General features: G+C 36.6%; 1 protein-coding gene across 6 annotated transcripts in view; it reads right to left on the reverse strand.

Moving 5' to 3' along the window:
* nlgn2a (neuroligin 2a) overlaps positions 1–23000 on the reverse strand; it is a 360446-nt gene that overhangs the window by 109569 nt on the left and 227877 nt on the right.

The raw sequence follows: 23000 nt of genomic DNA on the forward strand, positions 1-23000 counted from the left end.
AGTCATGTACCCTAATTTATGGTGGCATCTGTAATGCAATGTAATGTGTATTTATATAGCGCATTTATTGTGTATGGCTGTACACCCAAAGCGTTTTACAATCATGATGGGGGGGGGTCTCTCCACACCACCACCAGTGTGCAGCATCCACTTGAATGATGCGACGGCTGCTACAGGACAACGGCGCCAGTGCGCTCACCACACACCAGCTATTGGTGAAGAGGAGAGACAGTGATAGAGCCAATTCGGTGGAAGGGGATGATTAGGACGCCATGATCGTAAGGGCCGATTTTGGCCAGGACACCGGGGTTACACCCCTGCTCTTTCACGAGAAGTGCCATGGGATTTTTAATGACCACAGAGATTCAGGACCTCGGTTTAACGTCTCATCCGAAAGACGGCGCCCACTGACAGTTTATTGTCCCCTTAACATTTACTGGGGCATTAGGACTCAGGTTAAGCGCCCCCTGCTGGCCTCACTAACACCACTTCCAACAGCAACCTAGTGTTCCCTAGTGGTCTCCCATCCAGGTAGTAACCAGGCTCAGCCCTGCTTAGCTTCAGTGAGTAACCGGTCTTGGGCTGCAGGGTGACATGGCCGAGTCAAGCAAAGGTGATTTTGTGGGCCAGAGCTGGGCCAGAAAAATTTTGCTATGTGGATGGTCAGTTGTTCAGATTTTCACTTGTCTTACAAAAATTGTAAAAGGCCAGGCTAAAAAAAATGTAAATAAAGGAGTAAAATACAGATATTTGTTTTCATTGTTTAGAACCACCAAGCATTTTTATAAATTGAACAATTCTTAAAGTGTAAGTTCACCCAAAAATCTAAATCTCATGTCGTTCAAAACCTCTGATACATTTGTTCAGCTTCAGAACACAAAGATATTTTAGTTGAAATCAGACAGCTCGGTCATTCTCCATAGACAGTGAGCTTCTCGACTCCTTTAAAGTAAAGAAAAATACTAAAAACCATCGTCAAAACAAATCATATTCCTTCAGTGGTTCAACTGGAATATTATCAGGCTATTAGAATATTTTTGTGTGTACCTAAAACAAAAATAACTGCTTCATTTAACAGTTTCTTCTGCTGAGTGCCAGAATAAAGCCTCCTACACTACGAGCGACTTGCAGCGGCAAAGTGACAAGCGACCGTTGTCGACCAGGTGTCAAGAGGTGGGACAAAGTTGAGAATCCTTCAACTTTATGCAAATAAAGAGCAACTTTCTTGAGCGACAGCCAATAGGAGCACAAGTAGAGCTCATGTGATTCTCTTTCAGCTCGCTCAGTGACAGGTTTTAATCTCCATGCTGTAGACCTTCACAGATCTGCGTTTGCAGCAGATTGCCACCCAAAGCGACAGGGAGCTACAAAGTGGCTGCTTGTGTGAATGAGACAAAGCACACGTTTATGATGAGCACTGTGCGGTGACATATACGGTTTGTGTTGAGGATGTTTTTGGTATGTTTGGATGTTTTTTGGGAACCTTGCTGTCTATGGAGGATGAGGGAGCACATTTGTGTTCTCAAGACAAATGAAGGTTATAATGATTTGGAATGACATGAGAGTGAATAATAACATAATTTTCATTTTCATTTTTATTTCATTTTCATAATTTTTCATTCAGAATTTCTATGCCACGGAGGATTAAGGCAGATCTGAAGGCAAAAGAGGGTCCAACCGGGTACTAGTAAGGTGTACCTAATAAAGTGGCTGGTGAGTGTATGTATGTATATGTGTATTATTTTTTGTGATATTATGGACTGTAACTATACTCTGAATTTACTATGTTGTTTTACTATGTCAAATAGAACTCTGTATTTCAGAGAGAGAAAAAGAGACACACACACACACACACACACACACACACACACACACACACACACACACACACACACATAAACAGCACATGATTAATAAAGTGTCTACTGTAGCTCTGGACTTGATACTTAAACTGATAAATTCTGAAATGCCCATGAAGCTCACAGCATCAGATGTGAAATGAGCTGCTGTAAACTCTGAATAAACAAACAAAGTGAAACTGTGTCATCCGTAGCATCACAACAAAATGCTCAAAGCGGCTTGAATGAGAGTGTCTCTGAGAGAGTGACAGGAGATGCAGACGTGTGGGACTTTATGTGGGATGTGTGTGTCCAAACTTAATACAATTGGAGAGTAGTAAACTATTGATATTGATACTATTTCAGTATTGATATGTATCGGAACATCTATATTTTGGACAAAACTACTTTAAACACCAATAAGCTCTTACTCCTCAAGATGCAACAACACATACACACACTCTCACAGCAAGGCAGATGCAGAGGCAGCTGCAATGGAGCGTCGCTATAGTAACTGCCTCAATTTGATTTCCCCATCTTCCCAACAGAGGCCATTCCATCAATGCGACTCGCTCCCATTGACTGTTGCCTTGGAGATCTATTACACAGACACACATACTTTCACTTTTCTAACCCCTCGACACCTTCAATCACCACCTGAATCTCTGTCGATTTTATTAAAGCAGATAACTGATAGCAAGGCACTCCGAGATGCAGCAGGAGCGAGCACACATATGAACACAAATGATTTTAAAGCGTTACTACAGCAGAGCATCAAACAGACGGCCAGTCAGGAAGGATTACCGAAGTATTCATCCATAAAACACACAGAGACTTGTGCTGTCATACATGACTGGACAGATACACAGGCGCTGTGACATGCACACACACACTTTCTACAGGATTCCAAGTGTCACTTCAGCCAAAAAATTATTTTTTTCAATCAAAATCAAGCCAAAAGACCAACAAGCACGAAGACTTCATACTTTGGCAATTGAAAATATTTGTCTGTGTAGGTTTTAAGACATAGTAATGAATTATTTTATTAATTTGACCAAAATGATACCTAGAGACATGATGGTAGACACAACTAGGGCTGAACAATAAATTGTTTGAGCATACTGTAGATATTGCAATGTGTGTTTCCTCAATATCCTCATTGCAGGATTATTTATTAAAGAGCTTATTTATTGGCATACTACTGCTGCTTTCAGTAGTATGGCAATAAATGTTATGTAAAATGGCATTCAAACTCACATGATTAGCATTTAACACTCAATAAAGCACATGTGGTGTACCTGAGGTGATCACTGTCCTTTATCCTATTGTTCACATGTGAGAAATAGAAGTTTCTAATACATCAATTCGAGTTGTTGGTTAGAACAAAAACTTTTTTTTCCCCTGTTTTATTTTGATAGGAAAGTGGACATTAAAGACAGAAAAAAATTTGGAGCAGAGAGAGGGAGAAGGATCACGGGTTGCCGTGAGAATCTTAGTACTATGTGTTGGCATACTTAACCACTAGGCTATTGCCGCAGACGAACAAAAACCTCTTTACAAATTGAAAATATTCCTTCTATCGTTTGCCGTTACTTTTATTTAGAGCACAGTTTAAACCAGGCTCGCTCCTGTTGGTTGTCAATCTGAAAACCTGCGCTTACATTTGTTTTGATCTAGGAATGCAATACCTAGTTCAACCACTTTGTGTCAAACTTACACAATGCACCTTTAAAACGCATCTGTTTTGCTTTGCCTTTACTGAATGGGCACTGCGCTACGTCTGACAAACTGCACTGTTGTGTCTTTTCTTTTTCTTTCTTTTAAAACCAGTTTTAACACATTTTAATCTGTTTTTAATCCTTTTTATTTATTGTTCTTTTATTCCTGTTTATGTAAAACACTTTGAATTATCAATGTGTATGAAATGTGCTATATAAATAAACTTGACTTGCCAAATGATATCCATATTAGGTTAACTCAACATTTACTAGTAGTAAATATGACTTCAGAGGCCGTTCATGTCCAATTTTGTTACTAGGAAACTCATATTTACATTAATTCCGACTGCACATGAAGGCGGCATTGTAATTTACTCTCCAAAGGCATTTTTAAAGCAGCATTTATCGTTTGATGAATGTTAATTCTGGACACAGCGCATGAACAACGACCCCAGATCAAACTCATTCTAACTCTCAATCAGTGCAGCAGCTCGATGCGCTTCCCGCTTCATTTTCCAACCTGTTTTTGCTCTTTTTCCACACAGTCTCTCTCTAACCCTTTTAATAGCTTCATTTTAAGTCTCAATGTGTTCTGTCTTATAACCACCAAAACATCCTGTTCTTTTATTTTGCCCCCCGGTGTCCTGGCGTCCTCACATTCAAACACCGCAAAACACACCGTAAAATGGGCATACAAAGGGAGGGCGAGCAGGTCTGTGAGCACACTGAGAAATGGAGGGATAGAGAGAAAGACACGGAGATTAGATGGGATGAAACTGGGGCCAGTATTGAGGGAAAGCTGAAGAGGGCGTGAAAGAGAACAATCTAAAAAAATAAAATAAAATAAAAAACAAAACAAAGGAACAGGCATACTCAGATAGAGAGGCCCACAGGAGCTTGCTGCTCACCTCTGATCCTCTCATGCAGAACGCAGACAATGGCGTGATTAGAAACAAACTTGTGTTTACTGCTCAGCGCTCGCATGTGTGTGGGTGAGGCCGCAAACACATACACATTCTGCCATTATGTCCCTGTGATGGTGGGGAGCCTCTATCTCTTGTGTGAACTTAATTAGCTCTGAATCCATTAGACACAGCCTCATAGACAATTCCTTCCTCTATTCTCTTGTCACCCGCATCCAATTAAACTGGTGCTAAAACACAATGGCATATTCCTCACTTGAGACAACTCGGCCCGATAGGCCGGCTAGCAAATGCCATCACAGCCAGAGCTTGTAAACTTTGTGTTTACTAAAGCAAATTCAATAAAGTTGTGTTTTTGATGATCTAAATGTGAAAAAGATCCTTTTTTTGTCTGTGTGGTTTTGTTTGGCTTCTTTTACCAACGTGATTGGCTAGACTAATTATGGATAGATGGATAGACAGACAGATAGACAGCTGGACTGACAGACATACTGTATCGATGGATTGCTAGACTAGTCAGACAGACTGAAAAAGAGACAGAAAAACAGACAGATGACAGCGAGACAGACACACTGATAAACAGACTGACAGATGATAGACAAATAGCAAAACAGACAAAAAGACAAATAAAAAACACAAACAGTTGAAGTCAGAATTATAAGCCCCCCTTTGAATTTTTTTTTTAAACATTTCCCAAATTATGTTTAATAGAGCAAGGAAATTTTCACTGTATGTCTGATAAAAAAATTTCTTCAGAAAAAAAATATTTGTTTTATTTTGGTTAGAATAACAGCAGTTTTTAATAATAATAAACACACACACACACACACACACACACACACACACACACACACACACACACACACACACACACACACACACACACACACACACACAAAACATTTTAAGGTGAAAATTATTACCTTAAACTATATATTTTTCGATAGTCTACAGAACAAACCATCGTTATACAATAACTTGCCTAATTACCCTAACCTGCCTAGTTAACCTAATTAACCTAGTTAAGCCTTTAAATGTCAAGAAAAATATCTAGTCAAATATTATGTGCTGTTATCATGGCAAAGATAATATAAATCAGTTAATAGAAATAAATTATTAAAAGTATTATGTTTAGAAATGTGTTGAAAAGATCTTCTCTCCATTAAACAGAAATTGGGGAAAAAATAAACAGGGGCTAATAATTCTGACTTCAACTGCATGTGAGAAAGACAGACAAACATAGACAAAGTAGGACGAACTGATAGAAATACAGACATATAGATGGATAGATGGACAGACATGCAGCCAGACAGGTGCACTGACAAACAGACTGATAGTTTGATTAATAGATAGCTAGAGTTAGGGGTTTGCCTATATCACCAAATTCTATTTGATGGTATAAGTAACTTTATTTCACAACATATAATTATTAATGATGTAGTTATTCCATGAAATCAACAAAAAAGTGATAGAATATTAACTTAAAAACCCCAGAAATGGAATTTGGACCTTGTTATTGTAGTAGGAATGCAGAATATTGCCTCACAGCAATGAGGTCACTGGTTCGAGTCCTGGCTGGGCCAGCAGGCGTTTTTGTGTAGAGTTTGCATGTGGAGTTTGCATGTTTTCCTCGTGTTTGTGTGGGTTTCCTCTGGGTGCTCCGGTTTCCCTCACAGTCCTGACACATGTGCTATAAGTGAATTGAATAAACTAAATTGGCCGTAGTGTATGAATGTGTGTGAATGTGAGTGCATCCGCTGCATAAAACATATTCTGAAATAGTTTTATTCAGCTGTGGCGATCTCTGATCAGGGGTGGATTTAATCAATAAGCGAGGTAAGCAGCCGCCTAGGGTCCCAGGAAATCTGGGGGCCCCCAATTAATATCTAGAAATATAAATTATACCTATATATATATATATATATATATATATATATATATATATATATATATATATATATATATAACATCATTTTCTATCTTATTTTTATCTATTATCTTATTTTTTTAACATAACTAAATATTATTTAGTATACAATCAAATATAATAATAATGTTTTGTTATGTAATAATAATATAATATTACAAAATAAAATATCCATCATGGAGCAGTCTAGCAGTCAAATTTATATAAAAAATATGTATTATTTTTAGTTGTAAATTTTTTTTTACAATAAAATACAACAATAACAAAAATAAGAATCATTTAAAATGTAGAGATTGAAATAATTTAAATGTAGAAAAGAAGATTGAGCGATATAACAAACAGCAATATAAATAAAAATTAAATAAAAAGTAGAAAGGGTGCATTTCAGGACTTGGGCCCCATAGCTGGAATTGCTTAGGGGCCCAAAATCACTAAATCCGCCCTTGTCCCTGATAAATAAGAGACTAAGCCGAAGGAAAACGAATGAATGAATAAATAAATAAATGAATTTTCAAACTCATTCTGGCTGAGCTGATGCTAGTATCTTTTCTGTTTGTGTGCTTTTGAGAAGTGTTTGCTTACAGCTTCATTTCATGTTTAAGATTTTTATTCCCTAAACGTGTTAGCTTGTTCCAGAAAGTTTAAATCAGATTTGTCATTTTTATAACCTTAATTCATCATTTGTTCCTGACTTTTTTTCTTGAATTGTTTTATTAGTGTAACACGGTAGCTCCTATTTGATTAATTTCTCATGAGGCAGCCACTGTTAACCAGATGTAAGCCACTTGGGAGCGATATTGTAAACAAAAAAGATTAATAGAGCTGATACCAAATTAAGCTGTGTATGACTGATTTCAGTGACAATAAATCAATCCTTTTCATTTATCCTAATCAATAAATCAAACAAGACTAAGGATTTAATGACATAACTTCATGTTATTTTTGTATTGTACTTTCATTTTCCTAGTCTAATTTTTATAGCACAAATCAGTCACGCACAGTAAAAAGCGATTTCACAAAGTGAGTAAACCTGTTGTCAGTTTTAAGACAACAAGATTATTCACTTTTTAACAGTTAAGTACCCTAGTAGCAAAGAATTCTGGCCCAGATTTGGCAAAAAACTGGCACAGCAAGCATTCATCCGACACTGGCATACAGCATGTGGGCCAAACATGGCCCGGGTTTGGCAGAGGTGGCACCGTTTTCAAGGCGGCACACAAGATTTGGGCCAGATGAAAAATGTAGTATTTGGGCCAGATTTAAAAATTTGATAAGTGGGTCATGTGAGTTTGGCCAGTCTTGACCCACATTTAAAATACACTAAAATCATTTTTGAGTAAAGAAAAAAAATTCTACCAATCAGGTCACTTTGAGAAAAAGCGTGCCCATAGTGTGCCTAAAGCGCATCACTCTATGGGTTTATCAATTTCATTGCAATCGTGACACACCAACCTATCTGGCCCAGTTCAGGCCCAGTTATGAGTTATTAACTTGGCTGAGACTTGGCCCAGATATGGTCTGTGTTTGGCCCTTGTCTGGAAGCCAGATTTGGTCCAGTCATGTACCGTAATTCACTGCGGCACGTGGGCCAAGCAAAACCTGATTGTGTGGGCCAGAGCTGCGCCAGAGAAATTTTGCTATGTGGGTAAGTACTCACTTTTTTATGAGAAGGGTCTTGCTGCAGACCTGGTGCAGATGCAAGCTGAGCTGCTTGCAATGCTTTTAATGCGCACATCTAACCCGCCCCTAACCCTACCCTCACAGTGATGTTACTACCTCCATTGTGTCTAAGATTGCGTCTGAGTGTGAATGTCTTACCTTGCAAATGCAAGTCTGCAGTCAGATTCTATTGCTCTTACAGTGTGTTACCAATGCCAACTTGAATTCACCAAGTAGGACATGTTCCTGTATTAACATAAATGTTGATTCTGGACCAACATCCAATCAGCCAATCAGAATTAAGGGATACGTTTACAGTTTATGTTAAGTTTAGGTTTACACACTTCTACAGGAGTGTTATCTATCTATTATTCCCCTCTAATTTTGGGATGTTAGATGTTTTAAATGTTAATCCAGAATCGTAATGTACTTGGCAAAATCATGACATGTGTTTTACAAAGTAGGCATTAGGACTTGGGTGAGGCTATTAGTCCGAAGAAACTGTTGAGCTCCACAAGTGACAGTTAAACTTATTAAATGATATAAGTTATTCAAACACAATCTCATGGCAATTTGTAACTAGTGGCTAATTTGTATGAATTTGTACGATCTAATTCGTACAATTTAGTATGATTTGTTCATCCCCCAATGACAGTTGGGTTCAGGGGTAAGGTTAGGTGCCACACCTCTTTTTTTTTTAAATCGTACAATTTTGTAAGACTGAACTTGTACAAATTTGTGCAAATTAGCCACTAAGCTGGCAAAACTTAAAATACTTAAGTTTTCTTGTGAGATCAGGCTGGTTATTCTGTACTCACATTCACAGTTTCAAGTCAGTAATCCAAAACAATCTGAATCAGAGGTAAAAGTTCATCTCAGACTGCTGACCTGATCTTACTACAAGCACTCAGCGTTTGCCTCTGTCTCATGAACAGCGGCTTATATGCAGCTTAGCCACACTCACTCATTTATTACATTTATAATAGTTGTCAATTTATTTGGTAGTAATGTTATATATCTATCATACCCATACCTGTCAACATTGGGATGTGAAAATAAGGGATATGCTCACAATAATAAGGCATAATAATATGCACACATCTAACGTTATAATGAAAGCATTCGACTGCTTTCATATGCTCATTTATGACAAAATTAGTAGTGTTTGGGAAAAACCCCCCCACCAAGATCGACATCCTTATATGTTATTATTATTAATTATCTGTGTATGTCTGTTTAAACACGCACCCAAAAGCCTGACTTTGTCTTCGCTTCAAATCGCGTGTACAGAAACCGTTTGGAAAAAACAGCGTCTATTTATCACTATGGAGCACGTCAGCTTACAGTCATGCACCCATATAACTGTTTTAGGGATTATATAGGATGGGTGACGGCACCTGTAATCAAAAGGAAAGGAAATTGTGCCGTTTTTAATATTTATTTATAAGTGTTTGCATTCCTAAACAAAGCGAAAGCACAGAACAGACTCATGTTTTAGAGCAAGGGGTGACCCCTGGTGGTTCGGCGGTATGGGTTGCGCATAGGGAGGCTCGGCTGTTCAGAGAAAGACTGAAAATACGGGAGAAATACAGAAAAATACCTTTACGGGATGATAGCGGGATAGAAAAGTAAAATACGGGAGAATCCCGGGAAAAACGGGAGGGTTGACAGGTATGATTATACCGCCCAGCTCTAGATACACTGCCACCTCACAACAAAAAAGTTGCTAGTTCAAGTCCTGACTGGGTCAGTTGGCATTTCTGTGTGGAGTTTGCATGTTCTCTTCGTGTTCGTGTGGATTTCCTCCAGGTTCTCTGGTTTCCTCACAGTCCAAAGACATGCGATATAGGTGAATTAAATCAAATAAATTAGCCATAGTGAATGAGTGTGTGTATGGGTGTTTCCCAGAACTGGGTTACAGCTAGAAAGGCCATCCACAGCATAAAACACATGTTGGAATAGTTGGCGGTTCATTCCGCTGTGGCAACCCCTGATAAATAAGGGACTAAGCTGAAGGAAATAAATGAATGAATTATTAAATTAAATTAATTTCAACTACAGTTTAACTTAATATTTTTAGTCTGTTTGATTGATGTAATTTAAGTTGACTAGAAAATATAATTTGATTCAACTAATAATTAAAGCCAGCAAGATTTTTTACAGTGTATATAATAAACAGAAACTCAGGTGGACAGATATCTGTCAACTCTGTGTTGCTAGCGTAATGTTCAAATCTTTGGAAGCAATTGCCAACAATAAACAGCGTAATCTAATCTAAAATTAATATGCTTTACAATTTGATTTGGCTCCATAAATGGCTAGGACTGCCTTTCTGTCCTGCTTTCACATCACCTGAGGTTGTTAAAAAAGCTGTAATGTTAAATCAAGGCAAAGCTCACTAACATAAAACTCACTAACTTTTACAGCTGTGGAAATGAACTGTGATTTACTTCAGTCTGTGAGGGCCAGCATTACACTGAATGAAAGATGATGGATTATAACATGATGGACAGAAAGAGAAGACAGGTCTTTCTGTGGGGTGGAGGGGTTTGAAGGAGCAGAAATAGAGCATTTTAGAGACTGACAATCAACACTTATATTACAGGCTGCAGTCGGACGGTCTCTCAGTGTCTCTTACACATGGATCAATATTGTAAAGAGCACTCAGTAGGATAAGACAGAGACCGAGAAAAATACTGCTCTAATGTACATCGAGTCTGCAGGAGGGGGTTATGAATACTTCAAGCTGTCATAAAATTCATAGAGACAACACTCACGCACCAGCATCCACATCAAACAGCCACACGAAAGCCCCTACAGAAACTTTTAACATCATTTCTTCAACCATTAAACTGCTCTTCTCTATTCATCTATCCAAGACATTGACTCTGTCAAGCTGCTCATTTAAGCACTGCAGCTGTGTGTGTGTGTGTGTGTGTGTGTGTGTGCCTGTGATCTCAGTTTCTTTGAATTCAAGACAGAGGAATCTGCAATCACATTCCTAATACCGAAGAAGAACAGAGGGGGTCAAAGAGAGATAGAGGGGTGAAACAAAGACCTCCCTATCCCTTCATCCTCACGACCTCATCATACTTCAACAGGAACAAGAGCACTATTCATCTCATTCATGATCTCCTCCAAATGGACTTATGGACTCTATCACTTTCTGCACTTGTTTTTCAGTATTGACTGCATCCTCCCTCTTTTTTTATTCTCTACTTAAAAAAAAAACTTCAGATATAAATCATTATTCATTCATTTATTCATTCATTCATTCGTTCGTTTATTAATTAATTAATTTATTTATTTAAGACTGTCACTTTATCATATTTACAAGTTTTTTTGCACTATACAGTATACTATTTTGCATTATATACTGTTTTGAATATGCACAACTCTGTTTTGCACTTCTTGCCATGTGCCCTTAAGTATAATTTTATTTTTTACAAATGTTATTTTTACTTATATTTTAAGATTATATTATATATGTAATTGTATTTATAGTAATTTCTATTTAAAATTCCACTTTTTGTATTAATTTCATATAGGCACCTATGGGCTGAGAGTAACATCATTTCGATTCCCTGTATGCCATGGGGTTGAATTGACAATAAAGTCGTTTTTGACTTTGACTTATTTATTTATTTATTTTTGTGAAAGATAATTCCAAGCAGGATTTTCACACTTCTCTTCTACAGCTTCTTATGTGCATTCATGTTATTCACCATGCTTTGCAGGTACATGTCAGTCATTACTTGATAGGAATCTCTGCAATCAGGAGTTTTATTAGAGGATGAAAAGTTCACTCATTTTCAAAAGCATTTATGTAAAATAGTCAGAAAAAGCTGCTGCAGCAGCGAGTACCACACTGTAAAAAAAAAAAAAAATAAATAAATAAAAAATTCGCTGTAAGATTTACAGTATTACTGGTAATTTTGATTGCCAGTAATACTGTAAAATCTACAAGTGCCCCGTGAATTAACAAATGCAAATGTGCTGTAGTTTTCGAGAACATTTGTACAAATTAATTTACAGTGGACTTGTAAATGTTATAGTATTACTGGGAACCAATATTGCCAGTAATCCTGTAAATTAAACTGAATTTCTTTTCACAGTGCACAGTAATTGGCTGTTCAGCAACGAATTATAACGCAAGAATAAATACTGAAGTAATGCAATTAAGCAAACAATGCAAGTCAAGAGGGAACACAAGAAAGCCGGCTATCATTGTACAGCATTTCTTAAATATTTGCAGCTGATATTGATCAGATTATCAGACATATATTTGCACTAGTGAATTCGTCTGTGGTGAGTGAGAAGTACTTTGAAAATGGTAAATAAACACTGCTTTGTTTATGGTTTGTATGTGTGCACCACTAGTTCCGGTTTCTCTTTGTAGAACAACAATAAAGACTACTGCAACCTGGTGGTATGGAAAGATACGTTTAACAGTATTATTGGCAATTTTTACATTGCAAGCGCACTGTAAATTAACTATTATTACTATGCTGTAGTTTTATAGCACTATTGTAATTGTTAATTATTAACAATACAGTATTATCGGCAACCAAAAATGCCAGTAATACCTTTAATAAGAAATACCAGTAATACATTTTACAGCATTTATATTACAGTGCACTTAATTTTTTTATTTATTTTTTTATTCAAGAAGCATCACTACATATCTCACTTTGATGTGCTGTACAGCTAGGAATCACAGCCCGAGAACAAATACTGAAGTGACGAAATTAAGCAAGCAATGCAAGTCAAGAAGGATCACAAATCTGGCTGTCATTTTGTCACATTTCTTAAACATTTGCAACTGATATTGATCAGATTATCAGACATATTTGCATGAGTGAATTCCTCTGTAAGCAAGAAATACTGTGAATGCAGCTATGCTTACAGTATGCTTACGGTTTGTGATCATGCTTACTAGTTCCAGTTTCCATTTGTGAAACAGCAATTGAATTTAATTCATGTTTATTTCTATAGCACTTTTACCATGTAGATTGTGTCAAAGCAGCTTAACATAGAAGTTTTAGTAAATTGAAACTGTGTAAGTCAGTGTAACAGTTTTCAAACAATACAGCAACAATACACACTACTGCCACTTGCAGGTATGGAAAGATACATGCCCTTACACAGGTGAGAACATACGTTCTTGTTTCAGTTGACTGTTATCAAAATGGTATGTTCACATGCAGGGTTTGACCCAGACAAGACTAGACAAAGTTGATGCGCAGCAACCACACATTCGATTTTAAACGCCACTAGTTCTTTGATGTCTACTTAATGTGTACTGGGCTTAAGAGAGCAGTAGGTTTGACTTCTGGGTATTTCTTTAATACTTTTTTTTGGTAAATTAATTGAATGGACTGGGCGGCTTAGTGGTTAGCACTGTCGCCTCACAGCAAGGTTGGTTCGAGTACCAGCTGGGTCAGGAGTCATTTCTGTGTGGAGTTTGCATGTTTTCCCCGTGTTTGCGTGGGTTTACTCTGTTTGCTTCAGTTTTCCACACAGTCCACAGATGTATGCGCTATAGAGGAATTGGATGAACTAAATTGGCCGTAGTGTGTTAATGTGAGAAGTCTGGGTGTTTCCCAATACTGGGTTGCAGCTGGTAGGGCATCCGCTACGTAAAACATATGCTGGAATATTTGGCTACGGAAAATGAACTCATTAGACGCCAGTGAGTGCAAACTTGTTTTGATATCAGCCATTTTTTGTTCAGGACTGCAGATATTTGGTGTTTCTGTTCATTTTTGGAGGTTGACAGATGAGATTACTATTTCATAAACTTACCACGAGAAGAGAGTTAATTAAAACACTTTAATCAAAAGCTAGCGTGAACTATCCATTTACATCTTTTTCTCTCCCCTTGATTTTTTACAAGACTCCTAAAATAGCATGCTTAAATTGAGCTCACTTGATTTGTTTTTTATTTAAAGAGGATCAATTACTGAGATCTAGTTGAGAAGAAATTATTCAACCGTGAACAACAATTCACGCACACACACACACACACACACACACACACACACACACACACACACACACACACACACACACACACACGCACACACACACACACACACACGATTCGACCACACATGAATTCCCACATAGAGCACATATAAAGGCCTCATTTTTCAATTCCATTTTTCCTCATTATTTTCCTTCCTTCTTTTTTGCTCCTTCTCTTTCCCCAGTCTCTTGTCTTTCTCCTTTGCGTGCTCGCTCTTGTTTATTTCAGGATAATGGCGAGACCAACAATAATAGACTGGACTCTTCTGGCAGTGATCGTGAGAATGTATAAGTGCGTGTGTGTGTGTGAAGAGCGTGTCCTAATTTAACCTGGTTAAGTCCCTGTCTCCTCTTTCTCCATAAAGTTCCCCTCACCCAGCAAGCCCCCTCTAATTGGCAGTGAATTCTGGGGGAATGTGAATGGCGGGTCGCTTGACTGGACGAGCTTCATTAAACCTATCTCCATCCTCCTCTCATTTAGATTACAGAGAAGCGCTGTGAAGAGCACTGCTGTCTGGCCTGTTGACAAGAGAAAAGCGTCGCAGACTGGCGAACCAGGAGAAAAAAAAAAAGAGAAAAAAAACACTGCGCATTGTTCAAGTTTGTGATTGGAGCCCATGTGCACTTACTTCCAGGATTTAGTACAGTTGTTTTGAAAAATAAGGGAAATGTTTAAGGGAAGGGGCTGCACGGTGGCCTGCACTGTTGCCTTACAGCAAGAAGGTCGCTGGTTCAAGCCCCGGCTGGACTAGTTGTTGTTTCTGTTTTGAGTTTTGCATGTTCTCCTGTGTTCACATTAGTTTCCCCCACAGTCCAAAGACGTGCACTAAAGGTTAACTAAATAAGCTAAATTGGCCCTAGTATATGTGTAAGAATGCGAAAGTGTATGGGTGTTTCCCAGTGCTGGGTTGCGGCTGGTAGGGTATACGCTGTGTAAAACATGCTGGATGAGTTAGTGGTTTGTTCCGTTGTGGCGACCACTATTAAATAAAGGAATTAAGTTGATGGAAAATGAATGAATGAATGTTTAAGGGAAATCTTGCTTGCATGTAATGTATTTGCATATGAAGTTTTGTATTATGCTAAAAACTGAGCTTTAGAAGACATCCATATAAAACATTTCAGAGACGCTGGCAGATGCTGAAATCAAGTTTTGAAATACAGTTCCATTCAACTCTAATTTGTGTGACTTTACATTTTAAAATGCTTTAGTGAAGGAAAAGAAAACACTTAAAGACAATAAATAAAAAACAAGAAAGAAAAACCTACAAAAGATCTAATACTATAAAAATATAAATTATATTAAAATTGCATCTTTATAACATTTTAGAATCAGATAAGATATGAATATAGATTCAGTTCAAGTTTATTTGTATAGCGCTTTTTACAATTATTGTTTCAAAGCAGCTTACAATTACAGCTTCACATTATTGCATTATAATGAAATTCAGAAAAGTTAAGTTTATTAGTTACTATAGGATTGTGTAATGAAAGACGTTGTACAATAGAGTTGGGGATCCACGTGCAGTTTATTACAGAGAAGTCGTTCAGGCAATAGTCAGAAACAGGAGCAAACAAGACTATGAGGGTACTCCAAAAGATGTAGTCAAAATACAGACTTAGGATAGGGATGGCTGACGTGAAACTGACGTTTCAACAGGGTCAAGATCCGAACACACAAGTAGCACGGTCCGAAACACGCAGGTCATCTGACTAAGGTGATTCGAAATACACAGGTTACGTGACTAAAGTGATTCGAAACACCAGGTCACATGACAAAGTGATTTAAAACATTGGTCATTTCAGAAGTGTTTCGAGACCTGGCGAATCTGCATTTGACTGGCAGGGTGTACGACTTACATTTCAAAATGTTTTAGTGAAGGAAAAGAAAACACTAACAGATGATTCATTTAAAAAAATAAAAAACAAGAAAGGAAGAAAAAAAACTACAAAAGATATAATCCTATAACAGTATAAGCTATATTTAAACTTAAACTTTTTAACATTGTACAATCAGATAGAATATGAAGATAGATTAAATTCAATTCAATTCAAGTTTCCGTACAAATGCTCAGAAATTATGACTGTGCGTTTTATTAATGCTGATATTCTTTTAATGACCAAATCAAGACATTTTTATTCATTTGGATGTGAGACCAATGTTAAAACAAAACACGTTACAAGAGTATTTAAAAACTAAAGTCGATAGCTGCATCACCCTGGATTCAAACTCATTATCTCTGTATGCTAGTAAGGAACACCTACCACTTTACCGAATCACTTTATACTTAATAATTATGCAACATGGGGTATAATTCCTCAATTTACATAACTGTTTTATTGCTGAAGCTGTTCCAGAGCAATACATAAAAATGAGCACTTGGTGTCACAGTAGAGATGTGCTTTAAAATGTTTTGAAGCTTCGACACATTTGCTTCGACTGTTTTAGTGTTTTATGAAGTCTCACTTTGCCCACCATTAGCTTAGAGTCAGGCTGGGCGGCAAGAATTAAAACGATAAACAGAACAAAAATCAAAACAAGGAACGACAAACAAGGAATAATACTTAGAAATGCTACGCCGGGTAAACAAGACTCAGTAATGTATATGTAAAAGTGGGGTATGTAAATAGTCCATGAAATCAGTGAAGTTGAGTTACAGCTGTGTGTGTATCAATGTCCGGATTATTATCCAGCTGTGGCAGGAGATGACGATTGCAAAACGTTCTGGGAGTTCTAGTTTAGGTCAGTGGCCGAATTGTAGTTCTCCAACGATCTGCAACTGCTCAATCATTGGTGATCATAACACTTTATTAGAAACTAATAGCTTTAACTAATAGCTTTCAACAGTTAAAGTTATTATATCTAAACATACATATAGATGTATTATATGATGTTTCAGTTGAAAAACAAATTATTTAAAGTGAACTAATAATGACAGAAGGTGTCCTACAGGGCTGTATATTAGCACCGGTTTTATTTTCTATTTATATTAATGACCTCGGTTGTGAGTTAACCTCAGCTATAACTCATTCATATGCTGATGACACATTTATCCTCACAGAAGCACATTCAGTGAATCTTGTCATAGATATCTTGCAGAAATCTTTTCGGTCACTGCAACAGACTTAAAACTTAAGATTTTAACAGGTTTTAAGTTTAAAGAAAGCCCATGTAATTTTTACTCATTGTCACCCTAAAACAGGCCAACATATTTTAACTTTACTAGAGGATTTTATTAATAGATTGAATTGTTTAGTATGTTCTGTGATGAGTGCCTCTGCATCATTGTACACTGTATATAAAATGGTGAGATGGTCATTACAGTATAAAGAAGGAAAGTACAGTGTGCTGCTGTTTATCGATAAAGCATTGTTTGGTAAATCTAGTCTTTTTTTTCTTTACACGTGTAGTTATAGAACTAGATCTTCTGCCAAATGTATTTTGTTTATTCAGAGCTGGACAAAACTGCCTTTTATTTTTTGCTTCCCCTTTATGGATTTAGTTTTGTATTGCTGAAAACAATTCTCTGTTAAAAAATAGGGTTTATACTACAGAGAACTTTCTATGATTTATTTTTTATTAATTTATTTTCTTATCATATTTTTGTCATATGAGAAAAAAGCTATTTTTTATTTTTGATAGATAGATAGTTTAATGTTAGAAACTTTATATTGATTTTAATAATTTAATGATATGCTACAATTTTATTTATAACAATGCATATTGATTTAAATTAGTAACACTTTTTTACTTTTATGATTGTATTTATTTTATTGATTTATTTTCTTATATATTTGTCATGAGTACAGAGCTAAATTAAATTTTTGATAGAAAGAAAGAAAGATGATAGATAGATAGAAAGAAAGATGATAGATAGATAGATAGATAGATAGATAAGTAGATAGATAGATAGATAGATAGATAGATAGATAGATAGATAGATAGATAGATAGATAGATAGATAGATAGATAGATAGATAGATAGATAGATAGATAGATAGATAGATAGATAGATCAATGGAAAGTTGTTTAATGTTACATACTTATAATGTAATTAATATATTAATTTAATAATTGAAAAATAATGCTACTAATATTACTATAGTAATATTACTTATTACAATATATACTGATAAATTATTAGCAACACTTTTTACTTTTATTATTGTTTTTAATTTGTGTTAATTTATTTTGTCATCATATTTTAATATGTAACTCAATGACTCTTTTCTCAAAAAAGCAGATATAAGAAATAATAAAAAGCATTTGTCCAACCTCTTTACTGTACTTTACACGATCTCCACTTTCAATGATGGACTGTACAAATCACACAATGTCACGTTCAAGTATGTCCTTCAGAGTGTGCTGGAACATCTCTGCATTTTATAAAAGCGATATCGAGAATAATAGAAGAAAGCCTGAAGGAGCGAGCGATGCCAAGCGTGGGGGCGACACAACTTCTCTAGCTGCGCCTCGGCATATTTATTAATAATCAATACATCTGAATGTTAAAGATGTTGTTTCCCCCTCTTTCCAAATATCTATTGAAGAGCTCGCTGGTGAAATCCGAACATGAATTATTCTATTACAGTGTCACAGTGATTTGATCTCTCCTTCTCTCTCTGTCTTTTTTCCCGTCAGCTCATCTAACCTGCTCTCCAAGAAAGAGATCTGACAGAAGTAGGACATTTCTCAACTCTAATGCCTATATAAGTAAGTGAAGTTCTCCCTTTATTCTCATGCTTCTGCCTTTAATGTTGCTGTCTGGCCATTTTTCCAGTTCACCACTTTCGTTCTCTCTCTTTACATTCTGTCCTTTATGCTATGAAATGATGGAGCAGCAGATGTGGGTTTTGTGGTGTAATGTATATAGGTGATGTGGTTTCCTCCTAGGGGGAGCTGTGAGGCTCGGCTCTCTGCGGATCAGGGATCATGGAGGTACAGCACTAATGCTAATGAAAGAGAACATGCGAATAGTTAGATGTCAGCACACATCAATGCCTACAGGGCAAATACACCACACACACACATACACACACACACACACACACACACACAGAGACTCTCTCTCTCTCTCTTTCTCTCTTTCTCTCTCTCTCTCACACACACACACACACACACACACACACACACACACACACACACACACACACACACACACACACACACACACACACACACACACACACACACACACACATACAGTAGTGAAAGAAGGAAAGGAGAAATACTGACAATTTTTGCAATATTAGACAGAAAAAAGTTGAACATTACTAAATTTAATTTATTTGTTTAAATTTAGCCCGTTTAATTTGCTCAATACAGGCTCATTGAAAAATGTACCTCAGTATACATTTCTGGAAGCGTGAATTATGTAACCAGAGCTACGTATGGCTGCATTTCATCCTTAAAACGAATGCTACGGGGTGGTAAGACGCCGCCGATGGCTCCTGTTTTTGAGCTAACAGCTGACCTTCGTGTGGATGGCTTTTCTGCTGTTTGGCCAGTAGCCTGCCACATACGTCGGGGGACTTGAGAAGCAGAGAGGCGTTCACCATGACGACAGGGTTCGAGTCTGGCAAAAAACGGTTCCAGAAAACAGGTAAAAAAAAAAAAAAAGGCAAAATATAAAATAAACAAGTATATAACAGAGTGAGAATGTGGCAAGATCTGAAAACAAGGTAAAAATCAAATGAGGGCTATTCTTTATGTGGATTGCTTTTGAAAACACTGTCGGTTGCGTTTAGGAAAGGAGGTTGGCGGTTTTATCGGTGCTTTTGAAAAAATTATCTGTTGGGTTTAGGGAAAGGGGGTGGTGGGGGGATCGTTTGGGTCAGTCAGTCAGTCAGTCAGTCAGTCAGTCAGCCAGTCAGTCAGTCAGTCAGTCGACAGCGGCTTCTGGTGGATTTATACAAGAACAGCAGCTGCAAATGGCACTCACGAGAGAAATTTGAGTTCTGAAAAAGCGTACACAGCAGCCTGGTGGATTTACGAAAACAAAAACGGCAAAAAAACGTATCTCCTAGGACATATTTTGCACTCTCCAGGAATTTATATAGGGGTACGTATCAATAATAAGTATTAATCAGTAATAAAGGCAACGCAGTGGTGCAGTGGGTAGCACGTTCGCCTCACAGCAATAAGGTCGCTGGTTCGATCCTTGGCTCAGTTGGCGTTTCTGTGTGGAGTTTGAATGTCCCCCTGCGTTCGCGTGGGTTTCCTCCGGGTGCTCTGGTTTCCCCCACAGTCCAAAGACATGCGGTACAGGTGAATTGGGTAGGCTAAATTGTCCGTAGTGTATGAGTGTGTGTGTATGCTTCCCAGAGAAGGGTTGCCGCTGGAAGGGCATCCGCTGCGTAAAAACTTGCTGGATAAGTTGGTTGTTTTTTTCCGCTGTGGACTAAGCCGACAAGAAAATAAATGAATGAATGAATGAATAAATAATAAATAAAATTGAGTCTGGGTTAAATTTGTTTTCAAAAAACTGTTACCTTAAAAAAATGTAGCATATCCAATTTATAATTTTTTTCAGTGTAGGAAAACATACAAAAATTCTGTTTCTGTTCAAAACCACTAAAATGTATTAATTATTGCCAAGTTATGGTGGATCAATTTTAAATGAGTGATACTGAAATGACTTGAATTACTCCGTTTGAATAAATAAACTGAAATGCTCATTTTAAATGTTCAGTTAATTTAGGTCTGTTGTAAACTTGGAAATTTGTTATGGCATTTAAGATGTTACAATGGTACAATATTTACTAAGACTGAAATAAAACATGAAAGTTCAATGAGAACAAAAGAATTAATAAAATTAATAAAAAAATGACTATAAACATAAAAAATGTATGTTTAAAAATGTGAAAAGGTCATGCAAAATATCAATAATTATTATAAAAATACAGAAAATAGAAAAGGCTTCTAACTTTTATTCTTTTTGACATTAGCAGTATGACATTTTTAAATGATTAAGATGCTTTGTTAAAATTAAATCTGATTAAAAACGTAAAATGTATATGACAAAATCACATAAAATGAGTGAAAGAAAAATAAAAAAGTACAGAAATACTATAATAATAATAATAATAATAATAATAATAATAATAATAATAATACACTAACCGGCCACTTTATAAGGTACACCTCACTAGTACCGGGTTAGACTCCCTTTTGCCTTCAGAACTTAATCCTCTATGGCAGGGGTAACCAATCTCGTTCCTGGAGGTTCGGTGCCCTGCAGGGTTCAGCTCCAACTTGCCTCAACTTGTTACAAGTATACCAAGTAAGACCTTGATTAGGTTATTTAGGTGTGTTTGATTAGGGTTGGAGCTAAAATCTGCAGGAGCCCGGACCTCCAGGAACAAGTTTGGTGATCTCTGTTCTATGGCATAGATTCAACAAGGTGCTGGAAACATTCCTCAGATTTTGGTCCATATTTACAAGATAACATCCTGCAGTTGCTGCAGATTTGTCGGCACACATCCATGATGCCAATCTCCTGTTCTATCACATCCCAAAGGTGCTCTATTGGATTTGGATCTGGTGACTGCAGAGGCCATTTGAGTCTGATATGAAATTTGCATTAACAAGCAGTTGTACAGATGTACCTTATAAAGTGACCGGTGAGTGTATATAAAGGACAGTAAAAATTGATTCTCGCTCTAAATTATTTTTACATTTTAACGTGAGGTTTAATAACAATCTAATTTAAAATATTATATGAAAGGTTACCCAAAAATTTTAATTATGGCATTAATTGTCACCTCAAGTTGCTCTAAACCACTAAGACCTTCAATTATTACAGACAGTTTCATAACTTAGGTAAAATAATCAAATCTTAACTTCATTTTGGATTTTCATCCTATCTCACAAAATTTTATCTCCAGCTAGGAAATCTTAAATTGTGTCATCAAATCCACTCTCAGTTTACCAAGCAACCAACAATGTGAGAGCTGCTAATGAGTTAGCCTTAACAAATCATTCAGAATGGAAATACTTTGTAATGCTGCTTGCAGTTCCTTTGCTAACTGTAGTATCATGTTGCGTGGCATTGTGTAATTACTTATAAGTGTTTTGTGTCCAAGAGTCTTTCTACCATTAAGCATTTTCGTTCTTCATTTGGAGTCATCAAAAATGTAATGTCATTGTTCGAAAGTACAATTTTAGGCTTTATTTTAGCTTTCTAATAATTTAGTTATAATAGTATATAATAATAATAATAATAATAATAATAATAATAATCATCATAATAATAATGGCGGTTCATTCCGCTGTGGGGACCCCAGATTAATAAAGGGACTAAGCCGACAAGAAAATGAATGAATGAATGAATGAATGAATGAAAATGAATAATAATAAGAATAGTAGGTTTTTAGGATTTTATGTCAAGATAAGATGCTTTTGTAATACCACATTCCTATCTTTAGGCTGCACTCACACTATGCTATGCAAACCATGTCAAGGCATGTTTCCTGGTTCGTTTGACAAGCGTGAGTGGTCTGAATCGGGTTCAGCAATAGTTCAGTTGCCTGGTTGGAAGAGGTGTGCCAGAGCGCAGTTCGGTGGGGCCTTACTTTTTTTTTCTTGCTAATTTTGTTTATTCATTTTGCTTAGGCTAACTCATTAGCGGCCAGTGCAGTGTTGGTTGCTTGGTAAAAGACCTGAGAGTGTTATTGTCTAACTTGATGACACAATTAAACATTTCCTAAATAAGAAAAAAAAAGGAAAAAAATCCCAAATGAAGTTAAGATTTGCTCCTGAAATATGAGTTTGCAAACAACAACAACAACAACTAATTTAATGTATCATATTGGTTAAGAAAAACTCTCTTTTTTAAGGCTAATATTACCTCTCGCCTAGAGTTAAACAGTTTTACCATATTTGAATCCATTCGTGAGAATGTGTATT

This window comes from Danio rerio, chromosome 7 (genome assembly GCF_052040795.2).
Source record: "Danio rerio strain M-AB ecotype USA chromosome 7, GRCz13ab, whole genome shotgun sequence".
Taxonomy (NCBI): Eukaryota; Metazoa; Chordata; class Actinopteri; order Cypriniformes; family Danionidae; genus Danio; species Danio rerio.